At 47.3% G+C, this 8579-nt stretch overlaps 1 protein-coding gene across 2 annotated transcripts in view; it reads right to left on the minus strand.

The window, feature by feature from the left end:
- The window catches only part of WAPL (WAPL cohesin release factor), a 102083-nt gene extending 98969 nt beyond the window's left edge, over positions 1–3114 (minus strand). For both annotated transcript variants that reach the window (XM_079793576.1, XM_079793575.1), the window contains exon 1: positions 2984–3114. The gene's annotated coding sequence lies outside the window, so the exon portion shown is untranslated. The remainder of the gene's footprint in view (positions 1–2983) is intronic.
- Positions 3115–8579: the final 5465 nt, after the last annotated feature.

Consider the following 8579-nt stretch of genomic DNA (forward strand, 5'->3'; position numbering starts at 1 on the left):
CCAGTTTGTGTGCTTGATCCCATCCCTAGCGTGGGGCGTGCAGGAAGCAGCCGATCAATGATACCCTCTCATCATTGATGTTTCTATCTCTCTCTCCCTCTCCCTTCCTCTCTGCAATCAATAAAAATATATTAAATATACATATTTACATTTTTCAGGATTTCAGAAATATCAAATAACTGACTAAATTTAGTTCTTTGAAATTTCAGAACACTTACTAACATGAGGGAGAAAATCGGGAAAATTGTGCAATTTTCTCATATATTAAAACATGCAGCCTTTAACCCAACCTTAAATTCTAATTCTTGGTCTAATATAATTTTGAAGTGACTTGAAAAATACTCATTAGCCCTGGCCAGTGTAACTCAGTGGTTAGAGTACCACACAGAAGGGTCTCGAGGGTTCAATTCCCAGTTAAGGACAAGGACCTGGCTTACAGGTTCCATTCCCAGCCCTAGTCAGGGTGAGTAGGAAAGGCAGTCAATCGATGTGACAAGCAAGTTTCTCTCTCTCCCCCCTTCTCCTTCCCTCCCTTCCACTTGCTATAAAAATGAATGGAAACGATATCCTCTGGTTAAGAATAACTATATATGTATATGTGTATGTATATGTATATGTATATGTATATCTATTATTTAGTTGGTCATTTCCCTAAGCACAAGTAACCATACTTATTCTCTCATTCTTAACCCTATAGGCCTGTGATCATTGCTGAGCTACATTTTTTGGAGCTGGTGAACTCCAGCATATTACAATGGTCCTTGGATTATTAAACGAAGCAACAGAAACATGTAACTTTATTTTCCTCTTCGCTTTATAAAAAATAAATGGTTTCATCTGAATTATCTACATTTTAATAACAAATCTAAAAAAAATTTCAGGACAGTAAATCAGAAGAGTCAAACATTTTTAAAAAGAAGTTACCATACAGTACTCTTTAAACTCTACCAACTCTTTTCCATTTCTTTGACATTCTAAAGTTTAAATATAATACTTAAATATAACTAGAAAAAAATGAACAATTGCCTAGGGGCTTGAAAAAAATCTTCATCCTGGAATGATATCATTCAACTGGAATGATATCTGACTTACATATTTTTGTTTTGATTTTTCTTTTCTGGCATATTTTTAAATATACTTGATCTATCCTTTAAATGTTTTCCCTGTATTAACTTAATCACTATAAACTTAGTTTTCTATATATTCAGTAGAGAATTTCCCCCTCTCATGTTTGATTAGAGGCCAATTCTAATTTGGCAAAATAATAATTTAGTCATCATACACACCTGAACTAAGAGTCCATAAATTATTTGAAAACCCTTTAACATATCACAAAACTTTTTACTAGGGGAGATCTTTTTTCCCTTCTACTGGAGATTTAGACTAAAGAATCTTATCGTCTTTTTTAAGTACTGCCTAAACAAAATTAAGTATATTTGGCAGCTACAAGAATTACAAACTGAGGTGATTTTGATTTATTTTCATTCCTCCAAGAATGTAAAGCCTTGATCTACAGACCTACATTTACACACAGATCCCAACAAAGCTGGAATGTTCTGGATACACTTACACGGTAATGACCTAAAAATGTTAACTGAAGGCCAAACCAAAAATCTAGACTTGAGATCCTTTAGGCCCATACCAGAAAAACTCATTGCAAAAATGGTCCTGGAACTACAAAGCATTCAATGGTCCTCGAATCAGCTGCAAGCTGAAAGTCTGAAGGTAAATATTTAATGTTAAGGAGTTACTTTAAAGGTAAGAAAAATCATGCTTGTATCTTTAAAAATAATTTGTCTTTTAGAAAGATATACTAAAACACTGATGAAATGATGTCAAGGATTCTCTCACTTCAAGGGGTGTGGAATGTAAAGTGTGTAAATGAGAAAATTTCAGTGGAGTTAATAACTGTTAAATCTGAGAGTACATGAGAGTTCATTATATAATATCCCCTACTTTTCATTTCCTTTACAGTTTTCCATAATGTCTTTTTTTAAAAAGACACTAGACAGCCCTGGCTGGTTTGGCTCAGTGGATAAAATGCCTGCGGACTGAAGAGTCCCAGGTTCGATTCCAGTCCAGGGCACATGCCTGGGTAGTGGGCTCCGTCCCCGGTGGGGGGTTGTGCAGGAGGCAGCCAATCAGTGATTCTCTCTCATCATTGATTTTTCTATCTCCCTCTCCCTTCCTCTCTGAATTCAATAAAAATAATATTTTTTAAAAGGCACTAGGCAGATTATCGTCATGGCATTACGTAAGCCTACAGTGTAAAGTGTGTATACATTAAAAAATAAGTATGCGGACATACCTGACACTATTTTAAGTACATTTCAAGTACACAGGCTATGTTGCTCAGGCTTCCACTTCCAAAGAAGGAATGATTCAAAACTAAGTCTTTTCGGTCGCTGGGCCTTTTCCTTCCTTAGCCAAAGTCAATTTTCAGGGAAGTACGCTAAGTCCTCACACTTGCCCCCGTCCAAATCTAGAGTCTTTCGGCTCCCCAAGGTTTTAGGGGAGTCCCTTTAGGAAATGACGCCGGAAGGGGCAAAGCTAGCCCCCCAGAAACCCTCACCTGCGGCTGCCGGTGCGCCAGGGGGCAGCGCGAGCGGCGGCCCCACTCCGGCCGGAGCTCACGCAACTTTCCTGCTCCCCGCCCCCACCGCCCAGGAAAGACGTCGCTCCCGACGCCCCGGAAGCCTCGGCCACAGAATCCCGGGCCGCCGAGGCCTCGGAGGCGCCCGGGCGGAGGGAGAGGGCCAGGACTCGGGCTGAAACGGCACACTCGGCGCGGCTAGGGCGGGAAGTAAATCAGCAGCCACCCGGAAAGAACTCAGAAAGGGGACAAATAACAGGGAGTTCGGGTGTCCCTGCCCAACTTCCTCCGACCCGGGCGGGGAGACAGCCAGCCTCCCGTCACCCGCCGGAGCCAGCCTCCCGCCCGCCGGCTCGCTCCGGCCCAGGCAGCCGCCCAGACCGCACTCACCCTCGGCGCCTGGCGGGTGCTTTAGCCTCGGGCCGCCTCCGCCTCTCCCAGCCGCAACGGCCCACGGCGGGCGCCGGAGTCCCGCGCGGAAGGACAGGGCCCGCTGGTGCGCGAGGAGCGGCGAGGGCTCCGCCGCCGTCAGACCCCGCGACTCCGCTCGCGGTAAATAGGAAACCGGTGAAGGGGGGAGGAGCGGCGGCACCGCAACTTCCCTCCGGGCCTCGAGCGTCCCAGCCGGGCCTGGGCCTGGGCCTCCCGGGCCGCCGAGCCCGCTACGTGCCGCCGCTGGGCCGCCGCCGCCTCCTGCGCCGCCGCTTCCGCCGGTGAATGGTCAGCGCAGGAGTTTGAACAGGGCCCTGAACCATCTCAACGCCATTTGCGCTCCGGCCCCCACCTCCTTCCTCCAACAGCCGCTCGCTCCGTCACTCGCTTCCCACAGGCCCCGCGCGGCGCCCGACCCCGCAGCCAATCGCGCGGCCGCTTACTCAAACCGCCGCGCAGGCGCCGCGCCGTGCCCCGCACGCGCCCGCGCCCGCCATTGGTTGGGCCGCGGGGCCCGACGGGAATTGTAGTCCCGGTCCGCGAGGTGGCCGGGTGCGGAGAGCCCCGCGCGGGAGCGGGATCGGCGGCGGGCGGAGCAGCTCTCGCGGTCGTGGCCCGCCCGGCTCGGGAGCCAGTTCCAACCCCGGCCCGCCGGAGACGCACGTGGTGCGGGAGGGCCGGGCGCGGTGCAGGCAGCTGTGTCAATCGTTTCCCCTCCGGGGACCGCCGGTGTCTGGGGACGGTGGGTTGTGCAGCTGCGCCGGGCCTGCTGCGGCCGCGGCTCGGGGCGGGGAGGCGGGGTGGGGGGAGCTCGCGTCTCAGCTGCCTCGCGGGTCCGGTCGGCGCAGGTAACGACCGCGGGGCCGGGAGGCTGGGTGCTGGGCACCCGACGGCCGCTTTTTACTGCGCGGCCCTTACCTTCGCAGTTCTCCCTCCGTCTGCCCCGCGCCCTTGCAGTGAATGAGAATATTGGGTGGTATTAAGGAATTATCGTTAACCTTTTTGGGTGTGATAACGATAATGTGGTTATGTGGTTTGTTTGTTTTTTTAAAAAAAAGGCGTACTAAAATGTTGACGGGTAAAATGATACGGTGCTGGTGCCTAGAATGCACTTTAAAATAATTCCTACAAAAACTGAGGAGGCCCGGCGGGCGTGGCTCAGCGGTTGAGTGTGGACCTATGAACCTGGGGTCCCGGTTGGATTCCCTGTCGGGCACATGCCCGGGTTGCGGGCTGGATCCCCGGTGTGGGGCGTGCAGGAGGCAGCCGATCCAGGATTCTCTTTCATCCCTTCCTCTCTGAAATTAAGGAGAAAAAAAAAAAACTGAGGAAGAATAAAATAAGCCAGCGGGAAGTTTTTCATTGTTGATGCTGCGTGATGTGTATACACGAGCTCATTATTTCGGTCTCTCTACCTGCATATCTGTAACTTTCCGTAATAAAAGGGTTAAAGAAATGAACGAGTGATTGCTGGGAAAACAGGGAGGTGGGGTAATGATTTTTCGCTGTTTAATCTTTTGTGCCACTTAAGGTTTTTCTGATCAATATATTACTTATTCAGAAAAGCAGAGAGAGTGTGTGCTGAAGAGCAACTCAGTTTCTCCTGAGCGGCATGACTCACCTGCTCCGCCCTGGGTCTGGTGGGTCTGGTGGGTCTGGTGGGTCTGGTGGGTCTGGTGGGGTGGCTAATGGAGATCCTCCTGGGAAATTAGAAACCTGCTTATTGCTTTCAGTGAAAGGCCTGGCTCCTCTTCCACAAACAGGTAATTGCTCTGAGGGCACCCAGAAGATACCAGGTTCCTCCGTTCTGTTCGGAAAACTACATGAAGAAGAAATCGTTCAGAGCTCCCGCAGCCCTTCCCAATGGGAATTTAAGGTGGATCTTAGCATGGTTGAAATGGTTTACCTTTCTGCTGCTGCTTACAAAGTTAATGTTCTGACATTTATAATTTCCCAAATGCTATATGGGTACTTTCTTTGGTTCAAAATAAATCAACTCAGGTAGCCCATGTGAATGAATGGCAGTTACAACAAGTCTGTACATTCCACTATGGTTGGTGTATACATAACTTTTTTATTTGGGTCAGTTTTGTCTTTTTAAAAAATAAGCATAGAATCTTGTTTTGTCAGTTTGTTTGAAGCTGCCCTTACTATAATTATTTAAATGACAAGTGGTGGGTGCTAATTAAGGGGTAATTATCAGAAGCGGAGGCTGAGATCAGAAAACCGGAAGTGGTGGTGACAGTTTGCAGATCTTCCTGAGAACCCTCCCGGGCCGAGGCCGGCCTGGCTGGTGCTGGGAACTTGGCTGGGGCAGTGAGTGCACAGCTGACGTGGAGAGTTAATTTTTGTAAAGAAGTAGACAATCTGTGGAGCCCTTTTGGGGCTTTTTGTGGTTATGTTAAGTAATGGAACTAGTGGTGTTAAATTCGTGTTACTCAAAGAAAGATCCCAGTCGGCAGCATGGGCTTAACCTGGGAGCTTGTTGGCAGCACAGCATTCCTGTCCCCACCAAACTCCACTGAGTCAGAACTGCCCTTCAGCGGGCTCCCGCAGGGGACTGGTCCCCAGTAAAGGCTGACAAGCACTGGTTTAAAGTGCACCCATAGCATCTGGCCACAGCCTGGACTTTGCATTTGGATGAGGGAAGGGAGAGGGAGAGCATTAGAGTTTACTAGGCATCAGGTATGATGCCAGCGCCTCTGGGAAGCCTCATTTGCATCCCTTCCTGAAGTTATCCCTGTTTTATGGGTGAGGAAATGGAGAGGTTGGCATTCGCTCGAGGTATTGCAACTACTGGGAGAATCAAACTTTTCCTTAAACATTTTATTTCCATTATTACTTGTACACATTCTTGAATCTGGTAGAAAATGGTACATGATTTGAAAAGTAAAAAATTGTGTGTGTTTAAGTATATGGAAGCTTAGTATATGAATTCCGAGCAGAGCTGTGCTCGGCCTCTCCACCCTTATATGCCCCCCGCCCTCTCCCCGGCTAGAGACAAGCGGAGAGCCTGCCCACGCTAGGGCTCCTCCTGGAGGAAGTCCAGACTCCAGACCTACAGGCTGTACCGGCACCTTTACCGTTTACCTCCTTGGCTCCAATGTAGCAAGCAAATGCCTTGAAGGCCCCACCCCCTTCCCTTGACTTGGCCCTGAGTTCCACACCGGAGTGAGTGAACTGGACTCCGGTGTGGATAACACCTAGGCAAACAGCTTTTTTATTTTTATTTTGCTTTTGTTTCTTAGTTCCCTCAGTTTATAATCCGCCACTTAGATTGGTTCTCTTAACCTCTTCAAATCTGCCTCACACACAAAGCAGATAGCCAGTAGGTGCTTCCTTCTTTGCTAGAATGGCTCTATGCAAACCCTCAAATATCTGATTTCCCCCTAGTAAATGCCATATTTATGCCATAAACAAGTCCTGGCTCTGAACCAAGCTTGTATGCTTTGATACAGCAGACTTCCCTCCTGTGTGCTGCGTGGAGCAGGGTAGAATCCCCATGACCTTGAGTTCCACTCAGGTGGATTCATACTTTGCTTTAGCTGAGAAAAGAAAATCCTGCAAACACAGCTAATAGGAGAATCTGTTCGCCATTATTGTGCCTTTGTTCTAGCCCAGACCTGGGGACTGTCAGAACTAAAGTTGCTAAATAGAGCTGTGTAGTCTTTTTCTGGCAATGTTAGTAAAATAAATTACATCTTAAAAACTCAGTTCAGAGAACTAGAAGTCAGAAATTACCACATTCGTTACCGAAATTCTTCCTTGTCATAGAAAGTGGAATAAAACTATAAGTCGTACACTTGGACGTTGTGGTTATGTTGCAAGACCCTCCAAGAGGTGGGCCAGACACTGCCCTTTCCCTGACACTCCCAGCTCCTCTGCTCTGCCCACAGTGGGCAGATGTGACTTCAATTAATTTCATCCTGACCAGCCTACACACACACACACACACACACACACACACACACACACCCTGTTCCCAAATGCTCACTACTCCTACTTTATTTCTCTCCAGGCCGTTTATGTTCTGGTGTAACATACCACATATTTTGTGTGTCTTACGTATTTATCTTCCCTAAGAGGGCAGGAATCTGCCTGTCTTTTCTGCTCTGGCCCTAGCACCTAGAAGAGTGTGTGGCACATGGTAGATGCTCAACAAGTATTTGTTGATAAATGCCCCCATTTGTTTTCTTTTTCATGTAAAATTGTAACTTAAAAGGAAAGTGACTTGAAACAGTAGTTTATTACATAACCTGTGACCCCATAAATTGTTGATGGTTTTCCCAATGGACAGGGGAAATGGAGTTACCTTTTGTTCTTGCTTTGGATAGGTTTTCGTTCTGAGAATTGAGAAAAGGAATACTACTATAATCCCAATTACCTTGTTTTTCAGGGTAACTGGAATGTGTTCTCTGGAGATGGTGATTTCCTTTGGGAAGTGAACTGTCTAGGTAGTTGAAAGACCAGGCTAGAGAAATTCCCTGGGGACATGTTGCCTGACAAGGTTTGGTACCCACAGATCTCTAAAGCTCCCAATACCTGACTTTTATCTTGGAACAGCTCCCTTTTCCCCAGGGTTTTCACCTCTTCCACCCTCCCCCCAAAAAAGCCCTCCATCACCAAGAGGAAAATCCAAAGTCCTTAGCAGTCTACAAGGGCCTACATGATCTGGCCCCTGCTACTCCCATCCCTTCCCACAGTGCCAAGCCTGCCCCTATCTACTTCCAGAACCTGCCAAACCAGCTCCTGTCAAGGCCATTGCTGTTCCCTCCACTCGCCCTGGAGACAGGCACATGACTCCTCACCTCTTTCAGGTCCTCGCTCCTGTCTGCGCAGCAGTGCCACCCTGACCGCGCTCTGTAAGCCCAGCTCCTCACCTTGCCATCCCAGTGCTGCATATCCCCTCTACCTGTCGTTTTTCTCCAGAGGAGTCATGTTTGTTTTGCATGTTAACTTGATGATTTTTTGTTTTTTTCCACTAGAATATAAACTATGAGAACAGAGATTGTTGGCTTTTGTTCATTGCTGTATGCCCAGCAGATCTAGAATAGTGTGCCTTAAATTGTTGACCGAAAACTTAAGTTGTGATAAACTCTTCTGTATCTGTGCGGATGTTTTTGTGTGCTTGACCTATCAATAATTGCAAAAGATAGGTTGAAACCTCCCACTATAAGAATCATTTTGTCAATTTCTCCCTGTAGTTCTATTTTTATATTTTGAGGACAATATAATGACACATATATTAGTAGTGTAAAATCGTTATAACTTCCTGGTGAAATTGAAAGCTTTTTAAGTAATAAGGGAGATTAATTGCAAAAAATGCCTGAATTTCCCATTCCTCCCTGTTTGCACATCTTTTGCATTGTGACTTTGCAGCTGCTCTGAGAATCTGGGCTGACCTTGTAACTGGTGTTGGCCAAAAGAATGTGGCAGAAATTACATAGTTCTGAGCCTGAGCCTTAAGAACCCTTGAACGCTTCCACACTCTCTCCTGGATCCCTGCTACGTGGAAAAGAGCTGAGGTCATCCAACACCGAGCCACAGCCAGCAG

The sequence above is a fragment of the Cnephaeus nilssonii genome (assembly GCF_951640355.1).
Source record: "Cnephaeus nilssonii genome assembly, chromosome: 16".
Lineage (NCBI taxonomy): Eukaryota > Metazoa > Chordata > Mammalia > Chiroptera > Vespertilionidae > Cnephaeus > Cnephaeus nilssonii.